Source organism: Cupressus sempervirens, chromosome 3 (genome assembly GCF_028749045.1).
Source record: "Cupressus sempervirens isolate cs-2001-9-10 chromosome 3, ASM2874904v1, whole genome shotgun sequence".
Lineage (NCBI taxonomy): Eukaryota > Viridiplantae > Streptophyta > Pinopsida > Cupressales > Cupressaceae > Cupressus > Cupressus sempervirens.
This window is the reverse complement of record NC_143120.1, coordinates 734,081,442-734,105,176: the sequence shown is the minus strand read 5'-3', so window position 1 is coordinate 734,105,176 and position 23,735 is coordinate 734,081,442. Positions and strand designations below refer to the sequence as shown.

The 23,735-nt window shown below is 37.0% G+C and overlaps 1 protein-coding gene and 1 pseudogene across 2 annotated transcripts in view; both read left to right on the top strand.

Annotated features, from left to right (window-relative positions):
* TPC1 (two-pore channel 1) overlaps nt 1–23,735 on the top strand; it is a 288,494-nt gene that overhangs the window by 173,311 nt on the left and 91,448 nt on the right. The window lies entirely within an intron of this gene.
* LOC149568868 (uncharacterized) lies at nt 14,333–16,137 on the top strand (annotated as a pseudogene).

The window sequence follows — 23,735 nt, the reverse complement described above, 5'->3', positions numbered from 1 at the left end:
ATGGGGTTTCCAAACACTAACTATTTTTAGTAGTCAGCAAGTTCAAGATACATGGCATTTCAAGGTTGGACCAGGAGCGCCTTGTCGAGACCTTTCCGACAAGCTATCACACCTACATATCCGAGTCCCTCTGTAGATTTTAATACCTGACGATTTAACTGATTTATTATAAAGTGAGTTTATAACTTAAGTTCGTATTGTTAATGTCACTTTGTTATGTATGGGCATTGGGAACTTTTTTTCCTTAAGTGGGGGAATAGTATTATTTTAAAAAGAAAATAAGGAAATAGAAAGGAGAGTGCAAAGAGTCACCTATTTGTGCTTAAAAAGGGAAGAGGGGGTTCATTTTCAGCATACTTGGTTTTGTGAGTTGGATTTCACTCTCTCTTGGAAAGTTATTTTCAAAAGCATAATCTTTTAGCAAGCGAGAGCACAAAATCCCTCTATCTGGGACAATGGACAAAAACTCACGGTCAATTGGAGACATGGTAACGGTGTTTTATATTGTATCCCAGGATCATCTTTTCTGTTATCCAATCTTGTTATAGTTAATGCATCTATGATTGGATTGATTCTAATTTTTTTGAAGAATCTCAATAAAATATTATTTATGAAAATTTATTTCTGCTGGAGATTTATGACTAACATTTTAAGATTGTAATGTTCCCATTTTTAGCAGGTTCCTCCAACTCGCTTGGTCAATTCATCGCCAAGATCCTCATGAGCTGAGAGTGGGATTTGAGGTTCTCAATTGTGAAGTTATAGGCTCTCCAGTAGCCTATGGTGAGTTTTGGCTTAGTTTTGAGGAACTTACTATTTATGGTAAGTCCATAGTTGGTTCTGATGAGCTTAGTTGAGTTACAGAGGAATTGAGTGACACTTAGCTTTTATTTTGGGCTGCAATAATCTTGGAGGGAGCGTTGATTTATAGTAAGTCACCTCGTCCAGTTCGTTCATCGTCTTTTTTCATCAAGATCACTCTAGTGTTGTCAGATTTTGACTCTAATGCTTATTCAGTCATGCTCACAAGACAGGTGAATTACTATTATTCATCTAAATGTGTTGTGGTTGCTATTTTTATTGCTATTGTACTTTGGCTACCTTAGTGTCATAGGTCATTGGAATTGGGTTGGAAAGTTTTAAATTTTGGGTGCAAGGAATGGTGGCCTTGTGTGTGATAATGTTATGATATGGTTGAAAAGGTCAGTTTTGGGAGCTGAAAGAAATTAATAAATTAATATGGCACATAATAAAATGATGTTGTGGTGAGAAAGCTTTTAAGTGAAGTTGCATTTGTAAAACTTTGTGCTAATGGGGGTTATAAAAATGAGCTCATTTTGATGGAAAAGGTTCCAATTGAATAATATTTTCTTTTGTTTCTTGGTGGTCTTCTAAATTTTCTGGTTTTTGTGCCCTTGCTGAAGTATAAGGGTTTAAAGTTGGTTGGTGTTCTGCCCTACTGAGGTATAGTGGATTAAATATTGAGTTTCACCAGTTTGAGATTCAAAGTCGTCTTCCATTTCTATTATTTCTGTTGCTTTGGAGGGCATTTGTCTTGGAATTTCCTGTAGGCATTGGAGCTCTAATTTTGGGCGCCAGTTATACCTATTTAACCGACATTTTACTTTTTTGAATATCGAGTAATTCATATTTGACATTGGGGCATGGTTTTATTCGGCAAATTAGTGTTAATCTACCTAAGTGTTGGTAGCGCAAGCATTCTCTTTGGAGCAATGTGGGTTTGAAACTGAATTTGAAACCATTCATTTGTAATTTTGAGCGCCTAGGATTCCAGTTTATTGGCATTAGGGTATTGATGAATTTGGGGAATTTAATTACAAGCAATTGGTATCACTTTTTAAGAAGTGAGCATTTGATTATGGGTGGCATTTTCTCTGCTTCTAAATCTACACTTTGGGCTGCTTATCTTCCCTTTCACAAGCTTGGTATTAGCATCAACATTACAGGATTCGTCGAGTCCTGAGGTGAGCCCATTCAAATGAGGTAAATTGCCTTAGGACTCGAACTTGGCTGAGTCCCATCAACTTGACTTGGCCAACAGACAGCATTTGAAAAAGACAAATTTTAATTTTTTTTTGGTATGCTAAGCATGAGTAAGACTTAAAAAGGTCATTCTATCACTTGCAAACACAAAGAATAGAGAAATAACAGTTGAGGGAAGAGAATTGGGGTTTTGGGAGATAAATAAGCAAATTGGTTGGCTGTCATCTATCGGTTGTTGATTGTTTGTGCCACTTTGTAGCTTGCATAGAAGCATTGAGAGGAGTTAAAAGAAGCATTTGGAGGAGGCTTCTTCAAACTTGGGTAACTTTTCCATTTCAAGAGCAAATTTGAAGAGGTAAGATAAAAAAATTTCTTGTTATTGTACAAATTTTTCACATTTATCAATCATTTTTTGTTTGCATGTGTTTGGACTCTTTAGATTTTTTCCATTTTATGGTGATGAAAAACTTGAAAAGTAAGCAAACATAGTGTTTGTAAATTAGATTTTCTATATTCTAAATGCTTATTTTTATTTCTTTATGGTATATTGCAGCAGCAATAACATCATGTCTCAACTTGATGGTAGTGGAACTTGGCCTAAAACTAACCTTGATGCTGATCCTAGTGCAGTAGCAAGGGATAGCGAATGGAAACATGCCATTCCTGGGCATAAGAAAGGAGTTGTGACATGTTGGCATTGTATGATAACATACAAAGAGGGAGGCATTAATAGATTGAAATATCACCTTACACATACCAAGGCGTGATATCAAAAAATGCAAGGATGTAACTCAAGATGTTATGCGTGATATGCAAGCTCCCTTAGAGGAAACTGTATAGAAGAAATAATTTTAAAAAAGCAACAAGAAGAGATGGCAAAATTAGTTGGAACTAAAAGTATAGAGGGCTCTTCAAGTTATTATGGAAATGGTTACCCTCCAGTTCCACCTTCTAGTATTGTATCTCAGACTATGAGCATTGAGCCTCGGGTGTGTAAGCAAAGATCCTCACTTGATTTCATCTTTGTTCTACGTACAACTCTAGGTGCACAACCACCGCTTGAGAGCATGGCTTAAAATAAGGAGAAGCATGAGCAAGCAAAGTTGTCTTCTAATTTTTAATGCAAAAAGGTACTTATAATTTTTAATTTTAATTTGTATGTCTTCTCTTGCTTGATAAGATTAGATAAGATAATAATATTAATGTCCAACAAAAAATCACAGGGGTTAATGGGACTAAGCATACAAACAAAAGAGTCGGCCAAAACAGGAGCACCAAACAATGTTTGAGAAGAAACAAGACAAGACACAAAGCCAAAGAAACTAAGGTAAGGACTAAAGATTCTTCCTTGGTACAAAGAAATCAGTCACAGAAGGGTATAAATGTGAATGATCTAGAGTTTTAGATCATCTTCAAGAACTGTTAGAGTGTCATTGAGTAGAAAGACTGATGCAGTCTCTGACTGATCTGGAGTGAGTGATTCTGGATGGCCTTTTCACGTCCCATGGAGGAGACAAGGGGGAGAAAAAGGCGGTGATGAGCTGGTTGGAGATATGACCTTGAGGTAGGAGTGACTGCAGGGTATGCTCACGAAGTTGGGTGGCCTTCCATAAATTAAGTCCAAGACACCACTGGTCAAAATAATTGAAGAACACTGAAAGAGAAAAACAATCTCTGAAAAGGCAATAAAATCTCCCTCTGATATACCTATATTGTTTATTTAATTTTTTTTAGGTCTCCTTATTGGCAAATTGCCATAGATGTTGTTACTGCTTGTGTTTTGGGGTTCAAAGCCCCTAATGATGAGGAGCTAAAGGGTCCTATTTTGGCCCATCCCATTGCTGATGTAAAAGTTGAAATTGAGGAGCAACGTAAAGTATGGGTCGCGAAGGGTTGCACCATCATGACCGATGGTTGGACTGATAGAAGAAATAGAACATTGCTGAATTTTCTTGTCTCTTCATGAGGTAATTTAATATTCTTCTTATAAAGTTAGTAGTAAATTGATTGATCATTATGATTGCACTAAATTTCTTTATTTTTTCTCAGGTTCCACAGTGTTTTTGAAATCAATTGATGCCTCAGGGAAGACCAAAAATGTCGAGTATCTTTGTGAGGTAATGGAGGAAGTGTTGAAGGAGGTAGGTGAGGAGAATGTGGTGTAAATTGTGATAGATAATCTAGCAAATTATGTTGTTGCTGGTAAACTTCTTATGGAGAGGCATTGCCATTATTTTGGACCCCTTGTATTGCCCATTACATTGACCTCATGTTGGAGGATATAGGTAAAATTGCTTGGATAAAAAAATGTGTAGAGTAAGCAAGGAATATTTGCAAGTTCATATATAATCATGGTTGGGTCGTCAACCTTATGAGACAACATACAAAGGAAAAAGCGTTGTCTCATCCAACGGTCACTAGATTTGCAAAAAAATTTCTCATGTTGAAATCTTTTCTTAATGTCTTTTCTTAATGCAAAGGCTTTTTTGAGATGTATGTTTGTATGTGAGGAGTGGACACATTCATCATATGCAAAGCTCGATGCAACAATTGAGGTGGTTGATTGGGTTTTTGATGAGAGTGGCTTTTAGAAACCCACCAAGGAGATTGTGGAAGTAATTTTTCTTTTTGTGCTTACTTCCATTTCATTTCACTATTTTTGTTAAAGTTTTAAACACTTGTTTATGTTCATTAACATTCACACTGTTCAGTTTCAAACGGAAAACTTAAAGCATAATGTTTATTTTTACAATGATCGTAGTTCATAGAGCCTCTTATTGTTATCCTATGGATTGATGATGGAGAGAAGCCCTCAATGGGTTACATTTATGAGGGCATGGATAGTGCAAAAGAGGTTGATCAAGATTTTTTTTGAAGGAATCATAAAAATATGGTCCCATATGGGATGTCATTGATAAGCGATGGCACAATACTTCATAGACCTATACATGCAGTTGCCCACTTTCTTAATCCAACATACCAATCCAACCCAAATTTTTAAGGCTGATGAATAGGTGTTGAGTGGCCTCTATGATGTTATAAAGAGATCGTCATTTGATGCAACTATTAGAACAATTATAGTCTGTGAGATAGAGATGTATAAGAAAGCACCAGGAGACCTATTTTCACGAGACTTATGCAAGAAATACTAGTCATAACTAATGCCTGGTAAAAATTTATTATTCCAATTTCTTTCTAATATCTATCTTATTGCCACTTTAGAGTCTAGAATCTAGATTGATAAAGTCAAATTTATAGAACTAATTCAAAATTTTCTTGTTTCAGATGTATGGTGGGAGATGTTTCGCAATAAGGTGTCAAATCTACAGAGGATTGCAATTCATATCTTGAGCCAACCATCTAGCACTTCAGGATGCAAATGCAATTGGAGTATATTCAAGCATATACATTCAAAGAGGTGCAACAAGTTGGCTATAAAAAGTTGAATGATCTTGTTTTTGTTCACTACAACCTTCGCCTCCGCCACAAACAAATTTTGGGCACCAACGCATCTCCCATTGTATTAGAGAAGGTGGATATACAAGTAGGGTGGAACACAGAGGTTGATGATCTTGTCTTCAGTGATGAAGACTTGGAGTGGGTTGGTGGATCGAGAGGCTAAGGTAGTGGAGGAGGCTAGAGCATGAGGAGACACAATGTAGGACCCTGAGGCCGAGAGTGATAGATCTGACTCTGATGATGAGAATTATGAGGATAAGTATGAGGATAAGGAGGACGATCATGATGAGCATGTCAGTGAGATTAAACCTTAAACACAAAGGGAGAGGATGGCTCTAGAGTCTTCCATGACCTATCTTAGGCATACTCGTAGGAAGACATTGGCTACTATGAGCCTTTCTTTTGATGTATGTTTTGAGCTTTTGATTCCATGGATTGCATCAAGCATGGATATTGTAGACATTTGACACTTACACCATATTTCAGATTTCTATTATGTTATTCAGTTTAACTTTAAGTAATTTCTTACAAAAATTCGCATTTATACTTAAGATTTATGAAAAGTTGTATATGTGTGCAAAGTAGTTTCTATTTATCTCAATTATTGTGTATTTGATGTTAATTGGCTAAATGATGCACAAAAAAAACTCAAAATCCTTTAAAATATTTGAATTTCATGGGTTTTTTATTTTGGCGAGTCTTTGCCAAGAAAAACATTTGGTTGAAGAAAAGAGGGTTGAAGACCATAAAGGTGAAGTGTGGAAAAGATTTTGATCCTATTGGTCCAGTCGGTCCAAGGTTTGAAGTGAGAGGTAAACAAAAGGATGGCACAAAGTCTTCGACAACAACCATTCCAAGGCTCATCGTGTAGGGTGACAAAGGCAAGGGATGTGTGCTTGAGGTGAAATTTGCAGAACCCTATAAGATTCACATTAATCTTAGTGATGATGAGCTTCCTCCTTAGAGAAAGTGTTCTCCGAGGAGACCTACAAAAGTCTCAATTTTTAACCACCCTTCCTAATTTTGTGCCAGCCTCACATGAGTCAGTGTATTCATCCTTGCATGTTGCCATGGGCACTTTTCCTTCTGAGTAGGCACTATTCCATGTAGATCCAACTTTGATTGCACCGGTTATGCTCGTCTCTTCGGTTGCTTTTGCGGTCTTGATAGTGGAGCAATATTACAGTTTCGAGAGTGTGTTCAATGCTTACACTTTGTCAATTCCAAATATTGTGGTTTCATCCATAAGATTGACAAACACTTCGTCAACACAATTTGAGCAATTCATGCCAGAGGTCAAACATAGCAACCCAACTCTGGTGGGAATTATGTTTGAGGCCCCAACTATTGTAGCTACAATTGCACAAGCTGATCCTCTGCTCAGTTAGGTTACCACTGTTGATATAGGATCCTCTTCCTTTACTATTACATCGTGGCTCACTACAATTACTGAGAAGAGGAAGAAGGAATAACTTCCACCTAAAGACAATGAATCCAATGTGGTTGCGAAGGCTATTGTTCCTAAGACCAAGAAGGCGAAGACTAAAATGGTATCCAGGATCGTGGTGGGTGCTAGCAACATCAAAAATGCAAAGGTGGCTGAGCCTCTTGTTGAAAAGCCAATAGAGAAAATGCAAGCCAGCGGTTACAAGTTTACCATAATTGAACTTGGTAAACAATCTCGCTTTGCTTATCAGCAAGATGCACATGATGTCCTCATCATGATCACACAAAAGAATGACAAGCTATGGGAAATGAAGAGTAAGGTTAAGGAGGAGAATGCTAAAATGCAAGATATTATTGAGAAGATGAAGGCCTCCTCGTTGACAACTAAGTCTTTTGAACATGCAATGAAGATTGCAAACAAAGCCAAAGTTGTGGACAATTGGTGTGATCATTTGGTGTCCCAAGGGGTGGGTGTGATTAGGGATAACTTTGGGATATTGAGACTTGGGAGAGATATTACAACCAAGTTGAAGGAGCTTCTTGCTTCATTTCATCAACAACTTAAATCTCTTGAGGTGGACCTGAATGTGTGGAAGACTATGAATGGAGTTGACTTAGATGTTTTGTGCAATTATGGTATTTTCTCTTTAGTAGAGATGTATTACAATACCTTGCATCTAATGGGCAATAGGGAAAAGGTGTTACAAAATCTAGTGGTTGAAGGTGAAGCAGTAGTACAACATTTACAAGACCAAGAGAACATGATCAACAATGGTTTTCAACAACTAACATGTGCAATTAAAAGTGAAAATGAAGAGCTTGTTGATGAGGGAGTTCTCATAACAAAATCCGAGGAAGTAGTTTACCTACAACTTGGGGAGAAAAACTTTAATTTTGGAGAGATTGATACTCTCAAAAGCTATAGATTCTCACTTTGTGATATCCAAAACAAGATAAAAGAATGTTGCAATGTTACTTCAGAAAATGTAAACATTATCTGTAAGTTATTAGTATTTGCACAAAGCATTGGAGAACCAAATACAACATTTCTATAAGAATCATTGCACAAATTTAGAGAGTTGTTGATATGTTTTGAAAATCTTTCTAAGTGCCTTGGGCACTTCTTTCTTATGCTTTTTAGAAGTAGAACTTTGAAGTAATTTTGGAAGATTAAATGTAGAAGCAGTGGACTTCATAAATACAGGAAACATACACCTGTATACACACTTCATGTAATCGAGATGCAACAACATTAGGCATGCACCTTAGAATAAGTCAAAGTTAGTTAGGAGTTTGTAGAATTAATTAAGGTGGTTAAGGGTTTCCTCTCTCTCTTATTTTCCTATATAAAGGAGAGAGCTTGTTGTACATAATCTTTTGCTTTATACAAGGACGCTATGCTGAATTGCTTGTAACTTGAAAACTTTGTGTTTCTGGATACAAAAATTTATGAATTGAATAAAGAAGCAGGTGTTCTCAAACTGTGTTGTGAAGCTTGAAGTTGGTCTTTGTAATCTTAAGTTGCATTGATCAATTTATCTTTGGTTGAGTTTATAATTCATTTTCTTAAAGCATTGGAGTGTTTGGTTTTGTTTCTTTAAGACTTTGAGCTTCAGCGAACAAAAATGTTATAGTTTGATAGTGGTTACAAATACTTGAGACTAAAGAATTTGTGCTTTGATTTCAAATATATTATTTCAACTTGGCTAGTTGGCAAGAGACTTTGTGCTTTGTTATATATTATCTTTACTCGTCAAAAATAATTGATCGTAAGAGGCTTTTGGTTCTTATTACTAGTCAACCAAAAATAGTTATAACTTTTTTCTTAAGAGTTGTTTTCATGACAATCACTAAGCCACCAATATTACTGTTGTAGTAGGTACCTTTTGTTAATTTGCAAGTAGTAGTTGTTGCCATAAAGTCATTCCTGAAAAAAAGAGGAGTTGATTCAGAGAACTGCCCAATTTGTCAATTTTAGTTAGGTTTTTGTTATAGCCATCTACGATTAGAAGGGAGCCTCCGCTATTGCTGAGAGGAAAGATTTGTCTCACTACATTGTTGCCTAAAGTTTCCATTTTGTAAGTTGTAGTCTTAGTGACTTACAAAAAATTTAGCCAACAAGTTTGAAGTTTATGTGGTAGGTGGAAGACATATTGTGTCAAATTTGGAGGCTTAATTGCCATATTTTGCAATACCTTAGACAGCTAGGATTTGGAAATGAACACATGTTTAGGACGAGTTTTATGTAACTGTGGCATATGTCAATGTTCAACTTTGTGTTTCAGACCTGACAAAATTTATATCAGACTTTAGCTCAAAGGGATGTGAGATGGGGCGAGATCCAAGTCAGCAAAGGGAAAGGCTTATTGATTCCAAATATTTGGGAGTATTTATATAAGATATTCCATGGATGTAGGGGAGTAGGAAAGGCTCCTTGAGCTGAACTACTAAAAGAAGGGTGCTTCGCTTATAAGTGCACTAGTCGTCTTTACTTTGTAATGTCCGTTTCTGCCTAAACACATCAATGATTAATTTCAATGGAAAAATGTTTCTCACTCATCAGCCTAATTTATACCCATAGGCCAAGGCAAAATGTTTTGAGAGAATAAAACAATAATTAATATGGCTTTAAGTTTTGAAGCTTATAAATTACTCCTAATTGATTATTATTATTTTAATGGTCCACTTAAGAGATGAATGGGGTGCTCTATTTACTTGGGTGTTTGATTGGACTTAGGCCAAGCTCAAGACTTATTATCAAATGGGGCATCATGTAAGGGGGCCAATTTAATTATTCTTGGCGACCCACCTTAGGCTTGGGAAAAAACAAGTAAAATATCAAAATATTTCAAGTTGATAAAAGGGAGGATATTGTATTGTTATGAGTTTATTCAAAAATAAACTATCAATGGTATAGAGAGCCTTAGTTAAATATAATTGACATGACCAATTTATTTTCTTTGGACATGGATAGGATTGATTCTGTAGGTATATATACACATTTTCGAAAGAAAAAAAAATACATGTGTATGTATATTCATAGATTCCATACATGTAACAAGTTAATGTTCATTCATCATTTTTTCATTAGTTCAGAACTTAAAAGTTCAAACATATAATGATAACAATAATAAGTTAGAAGTGTGATTCTCATAAAATGATAAATCCATAATTGTTAATATATGATTATATCATATTCATAGTTTGCAAAAGTCTCAAAATGTTAGTACATGCCAAAAATTTAAATCATAAGTCATATTTCAATGTTTTGTTTTAAAAAATTCTAACAATAAACTTAATATCCAATTTTCTATGCTTCATCATCTTCATTAGAATTAAGGTGAATGTTTGGTTCCTCTTCAACTTCATTTGAACCAACAGTTGTGGCACTCCACATGTCATGTGAAACAATTGTCTCTTGAGCATATATAGAGACATAGGCAAGTTGTGCAATTGTGGCCTCTAAATTAGTTTATGCTCTAGATGGATCATTTTAGGGTTGAGTTTCACTTTTATATTTTATTTTTTAAAATCAAGGTGGATCCCTTTTTCCTTGCCCTTATGTCTAGATTCCCTTGGATCCTCTCCTATTTCACCTGGATCCCGACAAGATTCCAAAATGGAATTTGGATTCTCTGTGGATCTCTCATTGGAGGATCCATAGAGAATATGGGTTCCATTCCTTAATTATGCTAGGGTCTAAGTGGAATTCGAGCGGGGTCTCTATCTTGATCACAATGGAATCAAGATCTGATGCTTTCCAAAGGGATCTAGTATCTTAGTTGAAAAAATATGTGGATGAAATGAGGGAACTTTTAAAAGAGATAATATTGATGGTTTGGGGATTATCGAACTTATTTATTAATGTTGTTCACAGTTTGTATTTGCACTAGGTCTTTATCCCCAACAAGCATTTGGAATTCTAGAACTCTAGGACGACCCTCTTAGAGGATAAGCCTGACTAGACATAGCCCTAGGTTAGTCTCTTCAAACATCTGCAACCGTATTTTATTTACTCAAGCCCTTGTAAAGGGCAGTTTCAAAATTTTCAGCTGCAAAAAATTATTACTGTGGCATTTTCAACCTTTTTTTTCTGATCGGTAATGGGTTGAAGATTAGATCATTTATGTAGTTATTATTATTGTTATTTAGTGAGATTAATTATTATTGTGTGTTAAGATCCAGTAGATTGGAACCCAAGACCTCCTTGAAGCATAATCAACTTTTAAATTTAATAACGCCATGCACTTTTATATTTAATACTTGACTTAGGCTTATAATTAAATAAATAAATGCCCCTTCCAATGATGACTCAACCCTCAACATAAGTGAAATTCTAAAGTTAAATTATAACTTTATAATAGGCCATTTAATGTTTTACTAATAATTTGGCCAAATAAAATAATATTAACTCCCAAAATACATATCCTTTGACATGTCCTCTGAAATAGGAGTCACACCTATTATTTTTCTACATGACCAAATGCACTTTTCGAAAATAGAAAGGGTCCATTTCAATCATCACCACTCTTGCCATAAATGGTAAGTTCATTAAACTAAACCCAAATGAATGTAATGCCTCCAATTTTTAATGTAATAATCAAGTTAGATTAATTAATTAATTGGTCCCAGAATTTAAATAATATAATAAAAGGACCTTTAACTAGTTACTTTAATTAATTAATGTAGGGCCCAAGTTAATATTTGTATTTGTGGTTCCGATTGATTTAATATATCTCAGACCTATTTTTATTTTAGTTTCCGTTGGTAAGTGTTGCCGTCAACTATCTTTGTACACCCTCAGAAAGGTTTTCCTTGATGGATATTTAAGCATAGCTTGTAGGTAGTCGTATGTATGCATTTTGGATTATTTCTTTGTACTATGAATTCCCGTTGGAATTCTCTGTTGTTCTCCATTTCGGAAGTGAAAGATCTGCCCTACTTGGCTTGTTCAGTTTTGGTGGGATTCAACCCTCACCCTATTCCGTTGCATGTAATACTTTGCTCGAATTTGGCAAATCGGAGCACCATCTTTTCGCAATTATTAATTGAAGAATTATTTGTATTCAATCTCTTGTTTCACTTTATTTCATGAATTCGAATCTATAAGTTTTTGTTGCATGATTAAATCCACCTTCTATCGATACACCATCGACTACCCTGGTTTGGCGCAACACGCAGTGCATCTGTTTGTGCTACAGCATTACCATTCCGTACGACCATCTTTATCTATGCTACAACATTACCATATCGTACGACCATCTCTATCTATACTGCAACATCTCCATACCATACGACTCTCCAGGCTATCGTATGACCAATCAACACCACCGTTCGTACTCCATTCCAAGCTACTGTACAACCCACCCCAAACAGTCCATACATCATTGTTCACTCCATTTAGCTATACTATACGACCATTAGGTAGATAGCCATCAGGCACACGGGACCAACGAGTAATTGGCTATTAGGCACACGAGAGCAACGAGTACTTGCGCATCAGGCACACGGGTAATTGGCCATCAGGCACACGAGACCAACAGGTAATTGGCCATTAGGCACACAGGACCAACAGGTAACTGGCCAAGCACACGGGACCAACAGGTACCTACCCATCAGGCACATGGGACCAACAGGTAATTGGCCATCAAGCACATGGGACTAATGGGTAACTGGCCATCTGGCACATGGGACCAACAGGTAGCTGGCCATCAGGCACACAGGACGAACGGGTGGTTGCTATTAGACACACGGGACGAACAAATCAATGAAGTCCAATCTGAGCAAAATGAAGACCAAACTGCAACATACTAAATTGTGAAGTAGACAAGATCCTCCCATAACTGAGCCTTACCTCAGAAGACTCTCTATCAACAATAATTAGCCTACGAGGATTACAATGATAGGCTAAACTCTCAAACTCTTATGCTTGCAAAAATGGAGACATTGCAACCTCAGCTTCATTGCTTAGCATGTATTAGGAAACCTAGCAAGTGGTTATCATTATGTTTGTGCTATTTCTTTGAATAACAAAGTTCAATTTGAATGCAAAGTGTTTGGTTTATGCCTAAGATGGAAGTTGTGACAACGTGCCTTTGTTAGCTCTATTGGGAAAAGATAGCACTTGGTTTTGCACAGCTATGGCATAATTGGTTGTGATGTATTGGTTGTGTGTTTATGTGGACATTTATTTATCATAACTTGCAATTGTTGTGTATTAGTATTGAGAAAACTATCAACAAACATCGTAAAGCATTCGTACATCCCAAATCAGAATTGAAATACTTTCCTGCCAAGTGTTTCACAAAATATCAATAGTTGAAATCCAAAAGAATTAGACCGGAACTAGTACAATATAATATAGTTGTACCAAAGGCACAATTTTTGCTAGCTTGTGAGGTGTCATTAGAGGGTGTTGGGAACAGTTCACATGAGGATTAAACAACATTACATAGTAAAACAAGGACACGACTAATTATAAATTAATTATATGAACCCTTAGGAATTGGGCCATTCCAATACTATACCAGACACAAAGCAAAGCAACGAGAGGTGGTAGAAGAACAAACCCCCTTAAACATGGAAGAGCTGAGGAAAGATAGAGGAAATTGAAAGCCTAATATCTAGGATGTTTTGGCACATTTGGCTCAACAACAACAAATGATGCAAACATTCATGCAGTCTCAACAATAGTTGTTGAATGCATTCGGTAATCTAAGCATTTAACAACAACAGAGACAGAATCAAGATGTGGAAGATAGCAAGACATGTTGTAAATATCCTATTAGATCAGCTTCTAATACTATTAGGACAATAAACACAAGGTCTGCTTGGCCATTGAGAATGACATTTTTGCCTGAAAGAAATGAAGCTGTAGAGGAAGTTCCTGAGGAAGAGGCAAAAGAGAAAGATATCACGAAAGACATTTTGGCCGCATATCATGATTACATGAGACTTCCAAATTGATTTAGGTGATTAATTAATCTGAATCAGTTCAAGAATCGGCAGAAAGATAAGGCCATACTGAAATGGGAAAGACAGAATAGAGGACCACAGAGGCAAACTAGGCAAGACTTCCAACCCAAGGAATACAAGGAAGCTTTGAACAAGGTCCCTTTGTCAACTTTTGATGGAAACAAAAAGAAAACTACTAGAGACTGGGTTCATAAACTAGACATGTTCTTATCCTCAAACCAATGAGGAGGATAAAGCTCTACAGTTTGTTGTGTCATGAGATCATGCCATGATCCATTCCTATGAAGAATTTGTAAGCAATTTTATTGCTCATTTTGATAGAAAAGACTTAGAGGTGTATTGTAGAAACTTAGCAGAACTCACACAAGTGGGGTATGTGGAGTCCTAAGTCAACGAGTTCCAAAAGATTTCTGTCACGGTTCCAAATATGACAGAAAGGAGAGTCACAATGTTGTTTGTTGGAGGCTTGAGCAACACATTGAAAGAATTGGTCAAGGCACACAAGCCTAAAACTCTAGAGGATGTCATTTACCTAGCACTCGACCTTGAGACTACGCCTAAAACTCTGGAGGATGTCATTTACCTAGCACTCGACCTTGAGACTACGCCTAAAACCAAAAAGGACTTCAAACCAAACCAAAATGGCTTCAAGCAACATAAGTATACACCACCAAAAGTTGATCAAGAATCTAAGAATGAACTAAGGAGGAAGAAGGTATGCTTCTCATGTAAGGGACCATGGGAACCCAAACACTGCTGTTTGGGAAAAGACAAGGCTCATTTTATTGGGGTTATATTTAATGACAAAGATCATGAAGAGAAAGAAATAAGCACGTGGGATGATAGTGATGATGAGTATCAGTCATTGTAGGTGATGGAACCCAAAATTTTAGAATCAATTTTAAAGCAGACGAGGAATTTTGGTTTGCATATACTTGTCCTGGACATGATTCAACAAGTGGAGTGAATATATACAATGATCTTGCAACACTTCTTTTATCTGTACCACACGAAACAATCAAGTATCTACTCCAACTGGGGAATGATGTGGATCCTTTCTTTACGATAAGGAGTTTGGGTATTTATAATGTATCATTCTTGGCAATCTTTATCTTAGCCTATGGAATAGCTACTCCTAGAGGCATTTTCATGCCATCGATGATGGTTGGAGCTTAGGTTGGAGCTCTTTTGGGTTGCTTGTTTTCGCTTGATATTTCTAGGGGCCAGTATTCAACCTGGACTTCATGCTTTGATAGGTGCAACTGCTCTTCTTGGAGGAGTTTTCCGGTCATCAATTTCTGTGGTTGTAATCATGGTTGAAGGAACAACTAGTCTTGATTTCATTCTACCCGTAATAATGGCAGTAGTTGTGTCAAATTGGGTTGCTCATCACATTCATCAGCATGGTGCATATGAAGCCGATATATAGCAGCTGGGACATGTTCATTTTCTTCAAAGTGAGCCACCCCGTGTGATGAGTCCCTTAAGCACATTCAATATTATGTCATCGCCCGTGGTTGGATTTGAAGAGATAGTTCCAGTTACAGATGTTCTTAAGGTTTTGCATAGCACAAGACACAATGGATTTCTTGTTTTCAAAAGTTCTTATCTCCATTCTGATGATGCTCAAGGGAAAATGGTTGGTCTTATTCTAAGGCATCAACTATTATTACTACTTGAGCGACATGTTTTTGTTGAAGTGGACCTGTCAGTAGTCAAAGACTCTGACAAGTGGCAATATCCATATTTTGGAAGTATGGATGCCAAACAATTACAAAGTTCTGGAAAGTGCAATGCAAGCATATCACTTTTGCCACTATCCTCATCATTGAGAGTTGACCTCTCGACTTGAGGCTGTAGGTGAAATTGAATTAGATGGTATTCTAGATTCACAAATAGAATATTCTAATGGGGCCACTAAAGGAGGCATCACTATAATAGACGCAACAAAAAGACCAAGAAAGATCTTAGTGTTGGATTTGAGGCCATTTATGAAGACTACCCTTAATTATACGTGGTGAATGCTCAGCACAAAGGGTGTATGTAATATTCCGAACACTTGGTCTTCGACACCTTTGTGTGAGTGACTCAAATAGAAGGTTGGTTGGTATGATTACCAGAAAAGATCTTGGCTTAGCTTCCATAAAGTTTATTGTCTCCACTACTAGATGGAGTACCACTCTTTTACGGTGGGACTCTGACCCATCCCTGGATGAAAGGACTTCGAGAGATGTCTTGTATTCATTGCCTTGATATTATTTATCTCCTTTAGTATCCACATTCAACACCATAACATGCATCAGATGCAGAGATAATGATCGCCGTACCTGTATATCCCGAAAGCAATGATTTGATGCATATCGAGGGTGGAAAGAGCGAAGTTACCTATTCCGGGTCAAACGAATGTGCAGTAATACCCGCGGGCAGAAGACTTACGTTATACCAGATGGCATATTCAATGCAGGGTATATGAGATCATGGTCGTGTCTAGGCCGCATGAAGGATGACGGCAGGAAAGGGCAAAGGCATATATTGACATGAGTGATTCGAACTAAGAAATACCATGGCATGTTTTTTCGAAAACAATTGCAAGTTAATGTGTCGGATATGGGAAAGGAGCTGTTAACAGGCAGATGTTTGCTACGTTCAACGGTGATGATGGATAATCAAATGAACCTCTGGCTCTCGTGCCCTGCATCTCCATCTTAGTTCAGATGATTATTGATCGATATTTAACTTGTTTCTTCTTTGTTGTAGGTGACTAAAGGAGTGAAAGCACTTGATTTGATGCAAACAATCGGGTGCTCTTGATTATCTTTACAATCGCATCTTCTGAAGACGTGTGGAAGCCTGGGCATATATAAAGAGGGAAGGAGATTACAAGTCTACCACCAATTACAATATAATGCAACTAAATTATGTTAGAGCCATATTAAATATTTTTAAAGATTTGTTTAGTTTTGTTATGAAGAGATAGGATGTTTCGGAGGATAACTGGTACCTCCCGACCATCTATAAATATATGTAACACAAAACCAAAGAGACTACCATTCACATTTTTCTGTAAAAAAGGTTCTACATTTTTAAGGGGCATAGATATTGTTAAGTTCCTTTAAGGAAGAGTATGAGATTTGAACAAAGCAAGTGAGATTCAGATTTTTTAGTATAATTTCCAGACATTGTATGGGATCAAAGTGGTACTGAATAGAGCATTGAAAATCAAAGTGTCTTCAGTACCAATTTCCCGACAATATAATCTATAAGATTTTCATTTTGTTTTAGATTTGAAGTATATGTGACTCATCCTTTGTGATTTTTGTTTTTTATTTGTTTACAATTTATTATTTCGATAGGTAAATTGAATTATTCATTGCTATTAAGATTTGATAAATACAAATATTGCAAGATATAATCATTTTCTTTATTTGTATCTATTGTGTCCACATAAGGGTTAAAGCATAATAGACTAATCTAAATACGCAAAAGTGTAACAATTCAATGCATCGTAATAATTGAATTATTTCAAATATAATATCACCAGCATCATAAAGTTGTATGTAAGAAATGTATATTTGACTCTATTACCCAATTAAACTTTGGCATTGATTGCGAATTTGCTCACAAATCTCAATTCATATGCTGGCAATTCTTTAGCCTCTTTCCTTTAAGGGTTTGATTTTAGTTGTCTTAATAATTTGTTTTAAATTTTTTCTTTCAGCAACACACAATTCTAATAAAGTAATCAAAGTTCGAAGAATAATAATTATTAATCATAATCTAGAAGGTTTCCTTGAATACTTGCCACTTGAGGAATTTATTTTTGTGTTATAATCCGTTGTAAATCATCTTGGATCCAAGTTTTGCTATCCAAGATTCGGGTGATCAGGCCTTGGTTTAGCGGAGCCAAAAATGCAGAGGATTTGAATCAATTCGATTGATCCTGTCAAGTTGGCCAAAATTGATTAGATACCCAGCATCGAGCAAGCAAGACTCGTAGGTTTCTAATTAACAATTTTGATAACCAACAAATTGGCGACTCTACTGGGGAAAGGTTGCAAGTAAGCTTTGCATACTTACTCCATCAGACTAGTCTAGAGTTTCATTTAAGCACAACTTTGTGGTGAGTTCTCAGATTTTGTTTCTTTTAAGCATTCACCAAAATCGTGAACGTGTTATTAAATTTACTTTCAATATTTTCATTTGTTGTTTTATAATTTTCAGATTCTAATATTTAAATTTATTATCAGCATTTGAGCAAAATTTCACAAGGTTCTTCTTGAGATTTCGAATTGTGTTCAAAAGTCTTAATTTTTGCTTAATCTAAAGTTGTCTCCATTTCATGTAAATATTTGAAAGCAACTAAGACTAAAGTTCTTTTGTTATTTTCAGAAAATCTTTCTCAAGTTATTGGCATTAACTCTGCTGGACAAAGAACCTAGAAATTTCTTTCTTTCTTCTTAAGAGAAGTGGCAACTCTAGTGTGTTTCGTTAATATATTTTATTGAGCGGGCATTTGTTTACTTTTGAAGTGTATGTGGGGAAGAAGATCAGTAAATCCCCGTCCTAAAAGACTTGAACAATTAACTTTTGAGAAAAAGCCAAGAAATAAGAAAAGTAAAAATCAAAAGGCAAAAATGTTTTACATAGGACATAGAAACTTTCAAAAAAGGACTAACAAACATTCTAAGATGGGTGAATCAAGTCACAACAGCCCTGAAAGGGATGAGGAAAACTGTAATCCATTTTTTCACATTCCTAGGGTAGATGAAGAGCCAGAATGCGAGATAACTCATATTGAGGATGACGAAGAACAAGAACAAATAATGCAATGGGATATGATAATAAAAAAGATGGCTGAAACAACAAATGACAATAATGCAATATTGGCTAAAACACTAAAAATGCAGCCGGATGATATTCTTGAAAAAATCGGGATATCAAAAGATCTTATTGCCTCGCCATTTAGAAAAACGTATAATGAAGATAAATCAAACAAATGGAGGGAAGAAAGGCCCAATCAAATACAAAATGAAGTGAATACACCACCAAAGTACAATCCGCCTCATAGAAAGAATTTGGAGACAGTTTTCTACTAGTCATATTAATCCATTATATGAGAACAAGAGAGATAAGAATCAAAATAATAATTTTAACAAACATTTCCACAATAATCAACGGGCATGGAATAATGGGCAACATACTAGAGGAATTCCGCAAAATAGTGGAAACATTAGACAACCCTATGGGTTGAATCAAAATTATAACATTCAAAACATCCAAGGTCATATGGTGCAAAATCAAGGCATTAGAAATCAAGTGATAAGGCAGCCTGTGGCAATTGAAAGATATAGACAACTTGATTTCAATGGGATTAGAGGATTTCCAAATCCTATATCAAATGGCTTAAGGAGTGCTATTCCAAAGTTTTTAGGAAGCGAAATAGAATCTACTGAGAGACATGTGATTAATCTAAAAAGTGTAATTGAAGATTTTGAGGAAGATCACAAAGATGTATTCATGAAACTTTTTGTACAACCATTAACCGAGGATGTTGTAGAATGGTATAGAAGTTTGCCGGATCGATCCATTTCTGGATCGTGTGATTTTGCTGATCAGTTCATTGAGCAATTTGGTGACCACAATGACACATCCTTTACATCACATGAATTAACAAGTATTAAAAAGAATACAAACGAGTCAGTATTAGAATTTAACAATAGATTCAACAAAGTTCTCAACAGAATCCTGAGGGAGACTAGACCGGTTGATTCCATTTTTATTGATTTCTACTTAAGTGCATTTGATAGTAAAACCCATTATGAGATAAGATCTCAAAGACCACCTTCACTGCCACAAGCTTTTAAAATTGCTATGACAATTGAAAATGATAGGAAAATAGCAGGCAGAATCAATAAGAGGGATGATCCAAAATTATACAATCCTAAAAACCCTAAGAAGGATGAACTATAGGAAATAATGGATATGTTAAAGGAAATAAAGGTCGAACAAAATAGAAATGAAAGACCATCATTCCATAGAAATGACAGGGTAAGACTTCAGGACATGTCTTACAATACAAATTGGAAGGATGGGAAACCAGAAAGACTTCTGCAAGGCTTTTGATTCTGTTCCCAGGATGGCTCTTTTTGAGAGGCTTCGGGAGATTGGGATTTTAAAGATGCTACTTACTGCTATTATGAGACTGTGGTGGGTAGATTCAGGACCCCAGAGAGTTTCTCTGATCTGATTCATAGCACCATCAGGGTCAAGTAGGGTTGTCCTCTCTCTCCTACTTTATTCGGTGTATATATTGATGAGCTTGAGGACTTCATTTCGAAGTCATCGCTCCTGGGTGATGGTTGTTACTTACACTAGGTCCTAATCTCCATTCTTATTTTTATGGATGATGTGCTTTTTCTTGGTTCTTCCCTAGAGAGTTTACAGAGGCTGCTGGATAATTTGGCTTCCTTTTGTGATTAGCGACAGCTTGTGGTTAACTTGGGTAAGACTCGGATTATGATTTTTAATTGCTTAAAGACTTCTCATCTTCACTTCTTTTTTTAGGGCCAAGAGATTGAGATCACTTCCTGTTACATGTATCTGGGTGTTAAGTTCTCTGGGCCTCGCTTCAGTATGAGACTGGCGATGTAGTCAAGAGTTAATAAGGGTATGGGTTCTCTTGCCATGCTTGAGAAACAATGCTTTAGACACCACTTTTACGATATCTCATCCAAACTATCCCTCTTGGACTCCCTTGTTTGGGGCCCGTCTCTTCTTAGTTTTGATTGGGCATTGATTGAATGGGTTTAGACTTTGCTCTTACGGTGCATCATTAGATGCCACAGATTCACTCCTCATAGTATCATTCTTGTTGAGTTTGGCGCGCATCCCTTTAGTCTTGCAGCTGTATTTGATCCGGTTTGTTTTTTTCATCGTCTACGGGGTTTTGCAGATTCAGTTGGTGGAACGATATTCATACTTGGCATATAGTTCTTTTGTTGATATTACGAAATCTGTTGTGTTCTCAAGCTCGTTGCTGGTATGCCCAAGCTTCTTCTCTGTTCTCATTGAATTCCCCTAATCACCTCCTCCCCTCTCGGCAAAATTTGAATGAACACATCAGACTTGATATTTACAGACACTATATCATCACTACCTTGACTAGCCTGCTTGGCAAGTTACCTCCGAGGATGACCTTTTATGCAGAGCACTTTTTTGGAGATCTATGATGGGATTATTGTTCGTCCTAGTTGCTTATCTTGGCGGCGGTCTCATGCCCTACGTATCTCCCTAGGATTCTTCAAGGTTGGTTCTCATTGTCTTCGGGCTCAGACCGACCATCATATTGGTTATGGAGAGCGGATTTGTAAGTTGTGTACTTTACAGAAGGTCGAGACTAAGATTCACTTTATTTTCCGTTGCCCTATCTATTATGGGATTAGAGGGAGATTTTACTGCTTGTTCAGGATTGTTCTTCTCTTTCAAACTTCTTTAGCTACTGTGATTAGAGATGTCTTGCACTTTATCTTCAGGGAGCTACCTTGCTTCGGGTTAGTACATTATAGTCACTACTTCCTCACTGGCATTCATCTACTCAGCTCATTACTACCTTTTTCACTCCCTTATCTCCTTTACGTGGTGTGAAGAGGTCATCTGGTTCTACCAGATCTTGTGGTCACTCCTGATCTATCAGAGCTTGGACATAGTCTTCCACAAGATCGTAGAAGCTGACTAGAGGCTCTATACATCTGTAGTCTTCTCCTTTGGTGGCAAACTTCTTTTTGCCTAGAAAGTTCTCCTAGTCCTTGTTGTTGTCACTCTATGTGTCTTTCTTCTTCTTCTTGTTTTTGTTGCTTGTTTTTCTCGGACACCGTTTGGTGGTCTTGTTGTTGTCAGATATCTTGCTATAATATTTTAGTCTCATAGACCTTTTTGTGGTCTTCTATTGAACATTAATATATTTATCTTATCTTATCTTGTCTTATCTTATCTTATCTTATCTAGAGGCAATCTTGGTGTTTTAGGAATTGGTAGTAATGGTAAAGATAGTAAGGGTCCAATGAGTTTTCTAGGACACAGTTTGGTGTCCTTGTTGTGAGCTGGTCTCTTCTTGTACTCCTGGCAGTCTCTTTGACCCGTTTTGTGGTCACTTTTTGAACACTAATGAAGTTATCTTAATTTATTGGGTCTCATGCATCTATGCTCACACAACTGGTGTGATTGTCATCTGTGCTCGGGTTTCACACATCTGTGTTCACGCATTTGCAGCTATTTTTTGCGCATTTGTTCTCACACGTTTCGTGTCTTGTCTGTGTAAAGGCAGCTCTCACTGCAAGTTTGAGTGTGAATCGTGTTACTCTTCTTCCCCGTGTCTGCTCTAGCTCTCTCATGCGAGATACTCATTCATTCTGGACTCCTCCCTATCTGTTGCTGCGTAGGGTTTTTTGCTTGTGGCCTTTGTTTGTTTTACCTCCGACTTTTACTCACTGCTTGAGGATGACTGCTACTAGTGATGCTGGGTCATCACAGTCACAACCTCTAACCTACCAAAGGCTCTATGATCGGGTTTCTAAGCTGGAAACAAATAATTAGGTGCTCAGAGAACAAATACTATCACTGACTGGGACCATTACATAACTTAAACATGCCACAAGATCAAATACCTCCTAGATCAAGTACTTTTCTCTGATACTTTCACTTTTGAAACTGCAGGTTTAAAATCGAATCTAGAATCCATTATCAAATAGTTTGAGGGATTAGATACAATAAAAAATGGCAGCAAAACATTCCTCTTTGATCTCGGAAACTAAACAGCAAGTGAAATCATGTGCTTCTATTTGCAACACTTCAGTTGTTAATACACCGGTACCGAATCTATATAAGATTGTTCAGGGGAAGATTGAGGATGAATTTGTAAGAAGTGCTTGTGAGCTCAACCTACGAGTTCATGGACTCCCTCCCACTTCCAATCCTCTCTCGACTGGACATTCTTTCCTTAGTGATCAGCTTGGTCTCTCTGACATCATATTGGACAAATGTTGGATTGGCCACAATGACATGCTTTTCATTCGATTTCTCAACTTTTCAAATAGGCTCTATGCTCTCGGAGCTAACAGGAAGATATTCTCTCTCCCTTCTAAGATTTTTCTAGATGGAGATCTTACGAAGGCTCAGGTTGCAGAGCTGAAATATGCTCGTGGTAATGTGGCGGAGGCTAGACAGGTTGGGAAAGGGGCAGTTATTAGGAATCTCAACGCTGTTTTTTGGGATTGCCCTCACCCCCCCCCCCCCCCTCCCAAGTGGATGGGAAGTGAGACAGGCCCCCAAGACCAAATGACAGTCTTGCCAGCAGTCTGATAAGAGAGATGCCTCTACTTTCTCTCTTCTTGTTAACTATTGGAATGGTAATGGTTCTTTATGGTCATTATCCGGTCTCTTCCATGATGCGGTGGGGTCTGTTGATATACTTGTCATCACCAAGAACCATGAGAGTCTCGTGCGTCCTCTTCTGGGCTTTATAGGACATCAGTGGTTATCTGTTTATAGAGAGGAGGTCCGTGCTTCTAGTGGGGTTCGTGGGCCCGGTGGCATTTCTTGTTTGATTAGAGATTATATTTTCGGTTGTACCTCTATTGTTCACTCTAATATGTATGCCAGATTTATGTGGGTCCGTATTGGTCGTAAGAGTCACTGTCAAAAAGATTTTTTTATTGTTGTTTGCTATTTCCTGCCAGTTTCTTCTCATTATGCTATTCGTGGTATTGAGCACGGAGACCCATATGTCGACCTTTCTGAGAGTCTCTCAATTCGCTGCTTTGGGTGACATCATCATTCTCAGTGATTTCAATGGA